The 16,476-nt window shown below is 37.5% G+C and overlaps 1 non-coding gene across 1 annotated transcript; it reads left to right on the forward strand.

Moving 5' to 3' along the window:
• Positions 1-15,668: 15,668 nt before the first annotated feature.
• LOC117081861 lies at positions 15,669-15,733 on the forward strand. The gene has a single exon (XR_004436334.1). It is a non-coding gene; the product is annotated as a small nucleolar RNA SNORD56 (small nucleolar RNA).
• Positions 15,734-16,476: the final 743 nt, after the last annotated feature.

The raw sequence follows: 16,476 nt of genomic DNA on the forward strand, positions 1-16,476 counted from the left end.
TTTAATAATAAAAATAAAATAAATGACTTACATAAAAATTAATCTGTGAAAAACACTATCAAGAGAATAAAAAGACAAGTCACAGACTGGAGGTAAATATTTACAAAAGCTATATCTGCTGAAGATATATTTGTTATCCAAAATGTATAAAGAACTCTCAGGACTCAATAATAAGAAAATAAATAGTCCAACACAAATGTAGAGATCTGAACAGACATTTCACCATAGAAGACAGATAGATGATAAATAAGCACATTGAAAGATGTTCAACATCATTCATCATTAGGCAAAGGCAAATTAAAACCACAATGAGATACTGCTACCTGCCTATTAGAATAGCTAAAATTTAAAATACTAGCCATAGTAAACATTGCTGAGAACTCAGAGGAACTGGAATGCTCATACACTGCTGCTGGAAATATTAAGCAGTATAGCCACTGTGTCAGTTTCTTTAAAAGTTAAACATATCACACCACCTCGTCATTCAAATTCTGCTTATTTACCCAAGACAAATGAAAGCGTATGTCCAAACGGTTGGACAAACATTCATAGCAACTTTATTTGAAATAGCAAAAACAACTGGAAGCAAGCCAAATGTCCATCAAGATGTGAATAGATACACTAACTGTAGAATATCCGTACAATAAAACTATTTTTTAAAAATTATGGGGCAAAAAACAAAAAAACAAAGAATCTAACCTCTTGGTAAATATATTCAGTATTAGGGTTTTTATAACAGAGAAGTCATTCTTTATTAATATTCTTGACTATGAAAATATTTCGATATCAATAATCTGCAAAATATAAATAAGCAAACAAAGGATACACAATTTTTTTTTTTTTTTTTTGAGACTGAGTCTTGCTCTGTCATGCACGCTGGAGTGCAGTGGCATGATCTTGGCTGGCTGCAAGCTTCCGCCTTCCAGGTTCAGGCCATTCTCCTGCCTCAGACTCCCAGGTAGCTGGGACTACAGGCGAAGACCTCCACGCCCGGCTAATTTTTTGTATTTTTAGTAGAGACGGGGTTTCACCATGTTAGCCAGGATGGCCGGATGGTCTCGATCTCCTGACCTCGTGATCTGCCCGCTTCGGCCTCTCAAAGTGCTGGGATTACAGGCGTGAGCCACCGCGCCCAGCCCCAGGACACACAGCTTTAAAAGCGCTCCTTGGTCTTACCCAGTGCCAACCACCTAAAACCTCTCATTTTCCCCGAGTCATTTCTTCTGCCTCCAGGATGGAGGCACAGACTCTTGGCCTTGGGTCACGCACTGAGGACCATGCTGGGCTGCCATGGTCAGCAACGGACTCAGGTTCTCACCAGGAGCCCCAAGATAGGCTCCTGAAAAAAAAATGGTACCCATCAGGTTGCGCTTCCTGATTCTTGTCTCTGCTGGAAGGAGGAAATCAAGCCAAGAACATTGTCAGGAGAGAGATGAAAATGGGGCTCAGGTTTCTGTCTCTTGTGATGTCAGACAAGCCTTTGAGCTCTTTCTCCTTAGCCCTCATGGAATTGTTTGGTGTGCACACATCGAGATTCTGAACTGGGTCCCCACTCTCTCTGCCCTTCTCTGGGACCAGATCCTGAACTCTCCAATCTAATGTTTCCCCCAATTTGCCCTTGCATTTATTTATCTGGATTACTGTCTGCCTGTCCCAAAGAATAAAAGCTTTATCACAGCAGGGACCTTGTTTAAAAAATAATAATAGGCCGGGCGCGGTGGCTCAAGCCTGTAATCCCAGCACTTTGGGAGGCCGAGACGGGCGGATCACAAGGTCAGGAGATCGAGACCATCCTGGCTAACCCGGTGAAACCCCGTCTCTACTAAAAAATATAAAAAACTAGCCGGGAGAGGTGGCCGGCGCTTGTAGTCCCAGCTACTCGGGAGGCTGAGGCAGGAGAATGGCGTAAACCCGGGAGGCGGAGCTTGCAGTGAGCTGAGATCCGGCCACTGCACTCCAGCCTGGGTGACAGAGCGAGACTCTGTCTCAAATAATAATAATAATAATAATAATAATAATAATAACAGTTATATTTTTAGGATCCATGACACTGTCCAGCATATTGGTGGTATCTGATAAAAAATGTTTGTTGAATGAATGAACAAATATATTATTCACAATGTCACATTATCCTGAACTGACTAGAAAATTAAATATCTGATGTCAGTATTGGCGACATTATGAAGTAAATATAATTCTGATACAGTGCTGGTGAAAATCTAATGAGAGATGCTCATTTTAAAAAAATTTTCTTGTAGATTTGAAAATGTTTAATCTCCATGAACTAGTTGTATATCTGCAAGTTGTGTATCTTTGGGTTAGGCAGAATAATTGCCCCCCACCAAAGACAGCTACATCCCAGTCTTCAGATACGGTGAATATGCTAACTTACATGCCAAAAGAGACTTTGCAGATGTGATTACCATTAAGGGCATTGAAATGGGGAAATTATCTTGTATTATCTTGGTGAGTCCAATTTAGTCCCATAATTCCCTGAGAGTAGAGAATATTTTCTGGATGCAGAGATTCAGACAGATGGCAGTATGAGAAAGATGTGGCCTGCTATTACTGGCTTTTAAAACCGTGGAAGGGGGCCACAATCCAAGGAAAGCCAGCGACCTTTAGAAGCTGGGAATGACCCAAAGTTTACAACCAGAAAAAAAACCGAGGATCTCAATCCTACAACCACGAGGAACTGAATTCTGCCAACAACCCAGATTCTCTCTTAGAGCCTTCAGAAAGAAATGCAGCCTGCCAACATCTTGATGTTAGTTCAGTGAAAGCCATACCAGACTTCCAACCCAAACAACTCCAAGATAATAAGTTTGTGTGTGTTTTTTAAAACAGACTCAAATCTTAAAAAAATGTGTTCTTTTAAGCCAATCAGTTTGCAGTAAATTGTTATAGCAGGAATAGAAAACTGATGCAAACCTAGAGAAAGTCTTATACATGTGCCCTATAAACACACAGCAGGATTTTTTTATTTTTTGTGAGATTATATATATATATGTGTGTATATATATAACTTACCATCTGTACATTTTTAGAGGACAGTTTAGTGGTGATAAATACATTTAAATTTGCTTTCGTCTTCCCACTCCCCTTGCTGGCCTCTAGCAACCACCAATTTGCTTTCTATCTTCATGAGATCCACTTTTTTACCACCCACATATGAGTGACAACATGCGATATTTGCCTTTCTGTGTCTGGCTCATTCCACATAACATAATGGCCTATGTTTATTACATTAAGTGAAATGGCCAGCGCCACCTATGTTGCTACAAATGACAGAATTTCATTCTTCTTTGTATCTGAGTAGTATTCCATTATGTATATACATGACTTTTAAAATATATTCATTTGTTGATGAGCACCTATATTGATTCCATATTTTGGCTATTATGAATAGTGCTGCAATAAACATGGGCATGTAGAGATGTCTTTGATACATTGATTTCCTTTATTTTGGACATATATCCAGTAGTGAAATAGCTGGACCACATGGTAGTTCTATTTTTACTTTTTTGAAGAACTTCCATATTGTTCTCCATAGTGGCTTTATTAACATAGATTCCCACCAACGGTGTACTAGTGTTCCCCGTTCTCCACATCCTTGCCAGCATCTGTTATTGCCTGTCTTTTTGATACAAGCCAAAGTCTTTTGATGATACTGCACTGTGGTTTTGATTTGCATTTCTTTGATGATTAGTGATATTGAACTTTTTTTCATCTTCCTATTGGCCATTTGTAGGTCTTCTTTTGAGAAATATCTGTTCAGATCTTTTGCCCATTTTTTAAAATTATATTTATTTATATATATTTTTTAACTGTTATTTTTTTAGAAGCAAGATCTTGCTTTGTCACCCAAGCTAAAGGGCAGCGGCATAATCATAGCTCACTGTAACCTTAAACTCCTGGGATTAAGAAATTCTCCTACCTCAGCCTCTTCAGTAGCCCATTTTTCAATCAGATTTTTTGTTTGTTTATTATTGAGTTGTTTGAGCTCCTTATATATTCTAGTTGTTAATCCTTCATCAGACAGATAGTTTGAAAATATTTTTTCCCATTCTGTGGTTGGCTTTTAACTTTGTTGATAGTTTCCTTTGCTTGAGGCCTTTTAGCTTGATATAATCCCATTGTCTATTTTTGCTTTTGTTGCCTGTGCTTCTGAGGTCTTACACAAAAAAATCTTTGCCCAGACCAATGTCCTGGAGCATTTCTCCTACGCTTTCTTTTAGTAACTTCATAGTTTCAGGTCTTATATTCAAGTCTTTAATCCATTTTTATTTGATTTGATTTTTGTGTATGGTAAGAGGGGTTTAATTTTATCCATCTGCATATAGTTATTCAGTTTTCCCAGGATCATTTATTGAAAAGACTGTTCTTGACCAGTGTATGTTCTTGATGCCTTCGTCAGACATAAGCTGTAAATGTGTAGATTTATGTCTGTGACCTCTATTGTGTTCCATTGTCCTATGTGTCTGTTTTTATGCCAGTAGAAATGCATTTGCAATAATTAGTACAGAAAAGCTGAAACAATGAAATGACGAAAGTGAATTATACTGATATAATTCATGCTCACTAAATGCAATAGCATACAGCTAGGAAAAACAATGTAGTGCACACAGTATTAAAATAAAACACAACTCAATACACACAGTGCTCACAGTGGCCATCATTAGAGTGTTGAAGAAGGGGATGTAGTCAGCTAAAGTTGCACAGATGACTTCAAAAGTAATCATAAGTACTTGTGATTACTTTTGGCTTAATTTCTTAAACCAAGACTGGAGACACAGGTGTTCATTATGTGCTTATTATATATATATAAAATTTATAAGTATATTGTTTCTATCAGTATTTAATAAAGCAAATCAATAGAAAAGGTTAAAAAGCAATGCACACATATTTCAAATATTTTTTGCTCCAAATTATATAAACAAATTGTATAAAAACAAATAGTTATTGCCCTGGGCCTGGCAAGGTGGCTCACACCTCTAATCCTAGAACTTTAGGAGGCTGAGGCAGGAGGATAGCTTCAGCCGGAGAGGTCAAGGCTGAAGGGACCGTAATCGCACTGCTGCACTCCAGCCTAGGTGACAGAGCAAGACACTGTCTCAAGATAAAAATATAAAAATATAAATAAGTTAATAAATAAATAAATGTATATTTATATATTAACTGATTTTATTAACTCTCTATATATCTATATATATAGTTGTTGTCTTGATCTATAATCAATCTTACAGTGCTTAAGGCATTGATACTGAGAACAGTTCTCCTAGGTATATGCTGTGTTTCTGGGGTGACATGATGCTCTCATCTGGCCTCTGTGAGCTTAATTCTATCTCACATTTACCGCACTCTTCAACAACAACTTGGGGAGGTTTTCCTAAATGTTCCTAGGTGAACTCAAACCTATGGCCCTCAACACTTTTCTAGGTAAAGCAAGCTCCTGACATTATTTGTGGATATCCTCTCATTAGAAGAAGGGGAAAGAGATCATCTCAAAATAATTCATTTAATATAGCTTTTCAGCATTAATTTTATTTTGATAAAGAGATACAAAGTAAATAACATTTCTTAAAAACTATAAACTTTCAAGCATTCTCACACTAAATCTAGCCCTGCTCACATGCCAGGGAAATATAAAGGTGATCTGTTTCTCAACCTGACCAGGATGCTACAGTAATTAAAAATAAATTCAATCCCTGGATCCCTCCCAAAGGGTGATTTCATATGGATCAAAGTGTATCTAGGCCGGGCGCGGTGGCTCAAGCCTGTAATCCCAGCACTTTGGGAGGCCGAGGCGGGCGGATCACAAGGTCAGGAGATCGAGACCATCCTGGCTAACACAGTGAAATCCCGTCTCTACTAAAAAGTACAAAAAACTAGCCGGGCGAGGTGGCGGGCGCCTGTAGTCCCAGCTACTCGGGAGGCTGAGGCACGAGAATGGCGTGAACCCGGGAGGCGGAGCTTGCAGTGAGCTGAGATCCGGCCACTGCACTCCAGCTTGGGCGACAGAGCGAGACTCCGTCTCAAAAAAAAAAGTGTATCTAGTCATCACATTCTGGAAAATTATTTGTCTGGAAATAGACAAATTATCCAAAATATAATTGAAATAACAGCCTCTGGAAAGGGCCAAATATGACTCTTAATGATAAAACAGCTAAATCTAGGTCTGATGCTTATTCTGTGTGGACAACAATAGCAGAGCTATTGGCTGATTTGTGGGAAGCAAACACTGTTTTTGCAGAATTGTACATGATTTCAGTAGAAGGGCAAGGACATTTCAGTTGGGAACAGATTGCTTCGTGGTAACGTGATCACTGTGTACTCAACAATGGCTCTTTCCTCCTAGCGTCAATGCAGATGTTATTGTCTCCTTAACTATTTTCATTTCTGTTTCTAACCATACAAAAAGTGTATTCTTCATATATCTGAAGTAAATTCATACTAGTGGTGTAACATCTCCAGCCGTTTAAGTGTAAAAAGAGAAAACGTATGATGTGTTTACTCACTGTTTTATACTCTGCAATGCGTGAAGAGAAGATCCTTTTATTCATTGTCTATACTTTTATTTTTAAACTTTCTGAAACATTTTATCTTATATCCAGCATAGAATTGAGTTTTGCTTGTGATTTAATCTGACAATATTTTTTCCTCTAATAAGAGAGTCAAGCCCACTTACTTTTATTGATAAATTGTATTTGGTTATATTTTGATTACAGCATGTTATCCTATGATCTATAGACATATATCTGTCTTTTGCTGTCTTTATTGTTTTTATTGCTTTTGTTTTGATGTCGTGATATTCAGAAGAGTTAAATTTTTATTCTGATGGCTGCCTTATGTAATTTCATAAAATCATCTCTTTCTTTAGACAGTAGCTAATGTCTCTAAACTATGAACAATGGTATTAACTGTATTCCCTTTCTTGTCCTCCCTATGTGATCTTTTATCAGACAATTTGATATAATAATATTAACTTTGTTTCCCGTGGTGCCATTAAGTATGCCTACATTTCTATAAACAATATCCTTTGACTCCCAGACATTACAGATGAGCAATCAGTAAAATCATTTGGCAGAATATCTTCATTTTCCTTTCCTTCCATTTTTCTTAGTTGTATCATTTCTATATTGCCAGAGCACCTACAGTTGAATTTCTTTCTGTCAGCTTTCTTCAGTATTTGTTTTTGTCTTTTATTTGAAGTTAAATATATTCCTTGCTCACTACAACACTGGGGGAAGGAAGGTTTTTGTTGTAGTTGCTGTGCTTGTACAGTTGCTTATTTAAAAACATTGGCGAAAACAAACAAAACCTGTATGTAGATGGAATGGAGAAAAGACAGCAAATGAGAGATAATGATGATGAGTGTGCTTATTCTAGACTGGGAGGGGTGCTACACTGAGTAGTGTCTCCAAGGCTGCAGGAAAAGATGGTTGATTGTGAGCAATTGGAGTTTCCACTGGAGGAGAGAAGTCCTGCCCTCAACAACCTGTGCAGAATCAGGAACTGGTAATGTTTCAGATCAACTTACAGACCCGGAGGTAGAAATTTAAGAAAACTCATTTAGCACCTAGTTTCCTAGAAAATACCAGCTACTATTTGCTGAGCATCTGTCAGTCTGTCTGTAGCATGGCAGATCTGAGTACAGGGGAGAATGGATTAGTAACAATGGGTCAGAAGATAATACAATATTCAACCCAAATTCCCTCTTTACATACACAGCACCTGGTATTTCCAGAACTAGAAGGTAAAGAATTATTTGTGCTTGAACTTGCAGAAAACTGCCTTTCCCCTTCTTCTCTTGCATCTTAACCTGGAGCTTCTCTTTTCTTGAGCCTTAGTGAACTTCCCAATTCAATTTATAATTGACTTCTGCAGTTTCTCCTTAGGACAGGGCTTTGTTTTGGGGATGGTTAATTTATAGGGTTCATAGGATACAGACCACTCACAGCACCTGCTTTTTGTCATCCTTACTCTCAGCTATGAGTTGAGGCCCAGGAAGCCTTCTGCCAGCCTCAGCTGCTGTTCTCAGATTAATCTGCTGAGTTCTTGTTGCCTAGTAGGAATCTCTGAATTTAGGAACATAGATGTTAGCATTTGTATTTCTAGGTTTTCCAGTTCCCAGGGCCATTAAAGATTATTTTCCTTTCCTTTCCTTCTTCCAAAAAAGTTGGTGATTCCCCTGGGTCCCTGTGGTTTAACCTCACAAAAGGTTCATGATGACACCCTGTTATATTGTTTTGTCATAGTTAATACCTTGTTATCCCAGTTGCTCAGTCAGTTTTTGTGAGAGATTCAGGGATATTAATAAAACTGTGCTGCTGCTACTAACATCTTGCATAAAAGCCCTATTAATTAAAATGTTTATTTTGCATGTGATTTGAACTTATAATCTTTATTCAAAGTTTTTCAACAAAAATACAGAAAAGACCCCTCTTGTATTTGTAGCTTCACGCATTGCAACACTTTTTAGTGGAAAAATATATATATATGAGAACAACAGAAGTGATTTTAAAAGAATAAACCTACAATCCACTAATTATAAAATGAAATACTATGCAGCTGTTAAGAATGAGGGAATCAATAAGAACTGTGTGGGGTAACTGTAAACTTCTAAAGTATATGCTCACATAACCATATTATCGTTAAAAAAAAATACAAGCATACTTACACACACCTTCAAGCAAAATGGGTACATGCATTTAAAAATATTTAAATTAAGTAAATAGTCCAATAATTTAACTTTGTACAATTCCATGTTCTCTGATTATTTTATATGCTAGAAACAGGCATTACTGTTTCATTTATTTCATTTGAAATAATTGTAGAGTCACATGAGGTTTAAGTTATAATACAGAGAGGTCACATATCCCTATTTTCTAATTGGCTACCTTATTTATTACTATTGAGTTTTGAGAATTCTTTACATATGCTAGATGTAAGTTCTTTGTCAGATAATGGTTTGCAAAGTATTTCTCCCAGTCTGTAATTCATTTTTTCAACCTCTTTACAGGGTCTAAGTTAAAAAAAAAAAAAAAAAAGATGTTTATTTATTTTAATGAAGTCCAGTTTTATCACTTTTTCCTTTTGTGGATTTTGTTTTTGATATCAAGCCTAAAAATTCTTTGCCTAGCCTGAGGTCTCAAGAGTTTTCTTCTATTTTTAAAAGTTTAATGAATGAATGAATTTATTTATTTATTATATTTGAGACGAGGTTTCCCTCAAGCTGTAGTGCAGTGGTGCCATCATTGCTCACTACAGCCACGAACTACTGGACTCACTACAGCCACGAACTACTGATCCTTCCATCTCAGCCACTTGAGTAGTAGCTGGGATTACAGGCAAAAGCTACCATACACAACTTAAAGTTTTATAATGTTACATTTTACATTTAAGACTGTGATTTATGTGAGCTAAGTTTTATATAAGGTATAAATTTACGTCAATTTTAGTTTTTGTACCTATGAATGTCCAATTGCTCTAGTACCATTTGTTGAAAAAGATACCCTTCCTTTAAACTGTTTTTGCATCCTTGTTTTAAAAAAAAATCAGTTGAATATAGTGTGGTCTATCACCTTTTAATAAGATAAAAACATTAACACTCACCAGATAACAAAGTCTGGAAATTTTTTTAAAGCCAAACTTCTGAAAATAGCATTAAAACACCTTCATATGTCAAATTAGTCAATTTGCATAGGACTAATTCATTTAAATATATTTAAATACAAAATAATTCAAGCCACTAAAGTGATAATCCAAGACTATAAATTTAAAGACTAATTATTAAGTCAAATTGCTGTCTTCTATGTGTTAGAGTGAGTTCAGAAAGATCCATTGTATTACTGAATAGGCACAAGTTTTAATTTCAGAGGATGAAACTGATATAGAACTGCCACCTTGTGGATACTCTCCTATTACAAGCTATTATAAAAAGCAATGAGGGTATGTTATCTGTTCTAACAGATAACATTGTCTTTGTTGTTTTTATTATTACTATTACTACATTTTAAGTTCTGGGATACATGTACAGAACATAGAGGTTTGTTACATAGGTATACACATGCCATAGTGCTTTGCTGCACCCATTAACCCGTCACCTACATTAGGTATTTTTCCTAATACTATCACTGCCCCAGCCCCCCACCCCCTGACAGGCCCCGATGTATGATGGTCCCCTCCCTGTGTTCATGTGTTCTCATTGTTCAACTCAAAAAAAATTTTTAAAAAAGGAAGCATTTTCTGCTTTCCCAATTTCTTAAATACGATGCAACTTTATGTTTAATTTAAAATAATTTATTTTAATTTTTAGACAAGGTCTAGCTCTGTTGCCCAGGCTGGAGTGGAGTGGCATGAATATGGTTCACTGAAACCTCCACCTGCCTGGCTCAAGTGATCCTCCTTCCTCAGCCTCCGGAGTAGCTAGGACCACAGGCATGCGCCATCATTGCCAGCTAATTTCTTCTTTATTTTTTGTAGACATGAGGTCTCACTTTGTTGTCCACACTGGTCTCAAACTCCTGGGCTCAAAGAATCCTCTTGCCATAGACTCCCAAAGTGCCGGGATTTATAGGTGTGAGCCATGGGCACCAGGCCTATGCAACTTTAGAGAAGTCTTTTTTTCTTTCATAAAAAGTTGTAGATATTTTCTTTCATAAAAACAGTTGTAGATAGTTTCCTTATGGAATTTATTTGTGGCAATATATTTTAATAGATGGTTTAATTTGTTAAATAATTTGTCTCAGATAATAATAATTGATTAATATTAAAACTACAAACCAAGTAGGGTCTTCTTTTTCCATGAAAAATGAAAGTTGATTCTGATATTTACATAAACATTTTAAATATTCAAAGTATATAAATGTGAAGTCCTATCAAGTGTAATTAGACAAGAAAAAGAAATAAAGGGCATTCAAATTGGAAAGGAAGACATCAAATTGTTCCTGTTTGCAGATGACATGATCTTATATATAGGAAAACCTGAAGATTCTACCAGAAAACTTTTAGAACAAATTCAGTGAAGTTGCAAGACACAAAACTAATACACAAAAATTGGTAGCATTTCTATATATGAACAACAAACTAGCTGAAAAAGAAATCAAGAAGCCAAACCCATTTACAATAGTTAACAAAAAAAAAAAAAAAACCATAGACATAAATGTAACCAAAAAGGTAAAATGAAAACTACAAAACACTGATGAAAGAAATTGAAGAGGATACAAACAAATGAAAAGACATTCATGCTTATGGATCAGAAATACTAATGTTGTTAAAGTAACAGTACTACTCAAAAGCAACCTACAGGTTCAATGCAATCTCTGTCAAAATACCAATGAACATTCTTCACAAAATAAAAAAAAAAAATTCAAAGAGATTGTATGGAATCAAAAAAGACCCTGAATAGCCACAGCAATCCTAAGCAAAAAGAACTAAGCAGGACATATCATGCTACCAGACCTCAGAATATACTATACAGTTGTAGTAACCAAAACATCATGGTATTGGCATAAAAACAGACACATAAACCTATGAAATAGAATAAAGAACCCAGAAAACCCACATATCTCAGCCAACTGATTTTTTAATTATACTTTAAGTTCTAGGGTACATGTGCACAACAAAGATACCAGATGCCAAGAACACTCACTGAGGAAAGGATAGTCTCTTCAATAAATAGTGCTGGGAAAACTGGATATCCATATGCAGAAGAATGAAACTAGACCCCTGCCTCTCACCCTATACAAAAATCAACTCAAAGTGTCTCAAATACCCAAATATAACACCCAAAATGGTAAAGCTGCTAGAAGAAAACATAGGGGAGATTCTTCAGGACATTGGTCTGGGAAAAGATTTTATGAATAAGACATCAAAAGCACAGGCAACAAAAGAAAAAATAAACAAATCGGATCACATTGAGCTAAAAAGCTTCTGCACAGCAAAGGAAATAATAAAGTAAGTGAAAAGACAACGTACAGAAGGGGAGAAAATATAAACTACTCATCTGGCAGGAAACTAATATAAAGAATATGCAAGGACTTCAAACAAATCAACAGCAAAGAAACTCAACAAACTAATTAAATATAAGCAAATGCTCTGAACAGACATTTCTCAAAAGAAGACATACAAATCACCAACAAATATATGAAAAAATGTTCAACACCACTAATCAGCAGGAAAACGCTAATCAAAGCCACAATGAGGCATCATCTCACCCCAGTTAGGATGGCCATTATAGAAGAGATAAAAATAACAAATACTGGCAAAGATGTGAAGAAAAGGGTGGAGTGCAGTGGAGGTGTAATCTGGCTCCCTCTGCCTTTAGGTTTCAAATAGTTCCCCTGCCTCTGCCTCCTGAGTAGCCGGGGAAAAAGTAACTCCTATACACTGTTGGTAGGAATGTAAATTAGTGCAGCCACTATGGAGAACAGTATTGAAACCCCTCAAGCAATCCCATTACTGAGAATTTATCCAAAGGAAAGAAAAGCATTATATTGGAGTGACATCTGCATCCCCATGCTTATTGCAACACTATTCATAATAGCCGAGATATGGAATCAACCTAGGTTTCCAACAACAGATGAATGGATTTTAAACTTGTGGTATATATACACCAAGGAATAATATTTAGCCATAAATAAATAAATAAAATCCTGTCATTCTCAGCAACATAGATTGAACTGAAGGATATTATGTTAAGCAAAATAAGCCAGAAATATACATGATCTGATCACCATCTACATATATTGAAACATCCCCATATAGCCATGAATATGCATAATTTTTTTTTCAATGACCTGCTCTCATTCTTTTTTTTTTTTTAAATTATACTTTAAGTTCTAGGGTACATGTGTACAACGTGCAGGTTTGTTACATATGTATACATGTGCCATGTTGGTGTGCTGCACCCATTAACTCGTCATTTACATTATGTTATCCCCTCCCCTCTACCCCTCCCCACAATAGGACCCAGTGTGTGATACTCCCCTTCCTGTGTCCAAGTGATCTCATTGTTCAATTCCCACCTATGAGTGAGAACATGTGGTGTTTGGTTTTCTGTTCTTGTGATAGTTTGCTGAGAATGATGGTTTCCAGCTGCATCCATGTCCCTACAAAGGAATGCAAACTCATCCTTTTTTATAGCTGCATAGTATTCCGTGGTGTATATGTGCCACATTTTCTTAATCCAGTCTGTCACTGATGGACATTTGGGTTGATTCCAAGTCTTTACTATTGTGAATAGTGCCGCAATAAACATACGCGTGCATGTGTCTTTAGAGCAGTATGACTTATAATCCTTTGGGTATATACCCGGTAATGGGATGGCTGGGTCAAATGGTATTTCTAGTTCTAGATCCTTGAGGAATCGCCACACTGTTTTCCACAGTCATTGAACTAGTTTACAGTCCCACCAACAGTGTAAAAGTGTTCCTATTTCTCCACATCCTCTCCAGCACCTGTTGTTTCCTGATTTTTTAATGATTGCCATTCTAACTGGTGTGAGATGGTATCTCATTGTGGTTTTGGTTTGCATTTCTCTGATGGCCAGTGATGATGAGCATTTTTTCATGTGTCTGTTGGCTGTATGAATGTCTTCTTTTGAGAAGTGTCTGTTCATATCCTTTGCCCACTTTTTGATGGGTTTTTTTTTTCTTGTAAATTTGATTGAGTTCTTTATAGGTTCTGGATATGCACCCTTTGTCAGATAAGTAGATTGCAAAAATTTTCTCCCATTCTGTAGGTTGCCTGTTCACTCTGATGGTAGTTTCTTTTGCTGAATATGCATAATTTTATTTGTCAACTTAAAAAGAAAAAACATAATCTTAAAGAATGCATTTGAAGAACTTGTACTCAAGAAACCAACTTATTTTAGAACTTTGGGAGTCTCCTTGGAATTTGTGTTTTCTAGAACAATACTTCTCCAAATTAAAGCAAATTTAGGCTGGGCATGGTGGCTCATGCCTGTAATCTCAGCACTTTGGGAGGCCGAGGCGGGCGGATCACCTGAGGTCAGGAATTCAAGACCAGCTGACCCAACATGGTGAAACCCTGTCTACTAAAAATACAAAAATTAGCTGGACGTGACGGCATGCACCTATAATCCCAGCTACTTTGGAGGCTGAGGCAGGATAATTGCTTGAACCGGAGAGGGGGAAGTTGCAGTGAGCCAAGTTTGCACCACTGTGGGGAAAAGAGAGGTCAGCCTGTTACTGTGTTATTATAGAAAGAAGTAAATCTAAGAGACTCCATTTGGCTCTGTATTTGAGATGCTGTTAATCTGTGACCCTACCCCCAATCTTGTCCTTACAAGAGACATCGCTGTGGTAATTAAGGTTTAAAGGATTTTGGGCTGTAAGGAATGTGCTTTGTTAAACAAATGCCTAAAGGCTGCTTGTGGTTAAAGGCCATCACCATTCTCTTAAATCTCAGTAAAAGAAAAACATCTGTCTCCTGCCCGTCCCTGGGAAATGGAACATCTCCGTGTATCTGTATGTCTTACTGCTGATTTACTCCCTTATCTTTTGAGCAATAAATACTGAGGGAACTCAGAGACCGGTGCAGGTGTGGGTCCTCTGTAAGCTGAGCACCAGCCCCCTGGGCCCCGCTCTTCTTTCTCTATACTTTGTCTCTGTGTCTTATTTATTTTCTCAAGTCTCTCATTCCACCTAACGAGAAGCACCCACAGGTGTGGAGGGGCAGGCCACCCCTTCACACCACTGTACTCCAGCCTGGGCAACACAGCAAGACTCTGTCAAAAAAAAAAAAAAGTGAATTTAGGTCACTTTGGTATTGTGTCAAAATGTAGACTCTTTTAAAGTAAATCTAAAGAATTTAGATGTAGTTGAAGCTTGCAATCTGTTCTTAATTTTTTTAATAAAAATAAAATATTCAGATTTAGAGTAAATCTAAAGTGAGGCCTGAAGCTGCTCCCAGGTGATACTGAGGCTACTCATTTTTGCCCGATTTTGAGTCACAAGGTTCTAAATTAGTGGTTTGAAGTCCTACATGCGTAATCACTTGGGGAGCTCAATTAACACCCAGCAACAGACTAATTATTAATAAATCAGAATCTTCAGGATTAGGCTTCAATCATTGTTTTTTTTTTTTTTTTTTTTTTGAGGCGGAGTCTCCCACTGTCGCCCAGACTGGAGTGCAGTGGCGAGATCTAGGCTCACTGCAAGCTCCGCCTCCTGGGTTCACGCCATTCTCCTGCCTCAGCCTCCCCATTAGCTAGGACTACAGGCGCCCGCCACCACGCCCGGCTAATTTTTTGTATTCTTAGTAGAGACAGGGTTCCACCGCGTTAGCTAGATGGTCTCGATCTCCTGACCTCATGATCCGCCCACCTCAGCCTCCCAAAGTGCTGGGATTACAGGCGTGAGCCACCGCGCGGGTCAATCATTGGCATTTTTAAAGGCCCCAGGTGATTCTAATGCGAGGTCTTTACAAACATCTTGTAAGTTAAAAACTATAAAGTGTAAAATTGTCTTTGCCTCCCTTTTGGAAACCACAAATGAATGTCGAAGTTGGAACAGAGGTAGTAAGCAAACAAAAATGAACTTGACAATACCCATCTACAGGTCATTGATAGGCATTTGTGTACAACTTGACCTACCTGACGTTTAAGGTCAGTTTGCTCAGATTATTATTAAGAATAAAGCTTGCTACAATGATGGCAATATTTTTCGTCGACAACAGTTCACCCAGTGAGTGCTGATACCGTGAGTGAAGCTGAGGGTGGAGGAAATACAAGGCCAGGGAGTGGGATAGTTTGGCCCTTCAAGGACTGTCAAGGACTGGGTTGCGGGGGGGCGGCAAAAAGAATAAAGAAAAAAGTCCACTTTCTGAGTACAGCAAAGCAAAGTGTTCTCAGCCAATCCAAGTGGCACCTGTAAATACATATCTAGAGAAAACAGGATTAAAGAAGTGGCTATTTTGTGTAGGAAGGTAAGAAGTTTCCAGATATTCGTACTGAGCAGGAATCAAGATTTCTGCGTAGAGGTGCTGGAAGAAAATCAGCGTCTTGTCCAGGAAAAATAAAGAAAAGATCTCCGAATTTTTCTGCTTGAATTCTTTGGACTCAAAGTTGTAATTTAGTCTTTAAACATAATAGTGAGTCATAATATTGCCTATGTATAAGTGGAAGAAAATGTTGTTTTACTTATCTTTCCAAAGGGGAAAACGTGGCTCATATAGAAGCCTCGACTTCCAACTAACCTGTCATGTTACTTAGCCTCAAATCCATTCCACTAAAATATAAGTGTGTGCTGTAAGTAGAAAGTAGAAGGATGGTTACCAGAGGCTGGGGTGGGCGAAGGGGAGGAAGGGAGTGGGCGCTGTTGATCAAAGAGTACAAAGTTTCAGATACAGGAGGATCTATTTTTTGAGATCTATTGCACAGCAGAGTGACTGTAGTCAATAATAATGTACTACATACTTCAAAATAATAGTAAATTTCAAGTTTCACCATAA

Source organism: Trachypithecus francoisi, unplaced genomic scaffold (genome assembly GCF_009764315.1).
Source record: "Trachypithecus francoisi isolate TF-2019V2 unplaced genomic scaffold, Tfra_2.0 Lachesis_group8, whole genome shotgun sequence".
NCBI lineage: Eukaryota > Metazoa > Chordata > Mammalia > Primates > Cercopithecidae > Trachypithecus > Trachypithecus francoisi.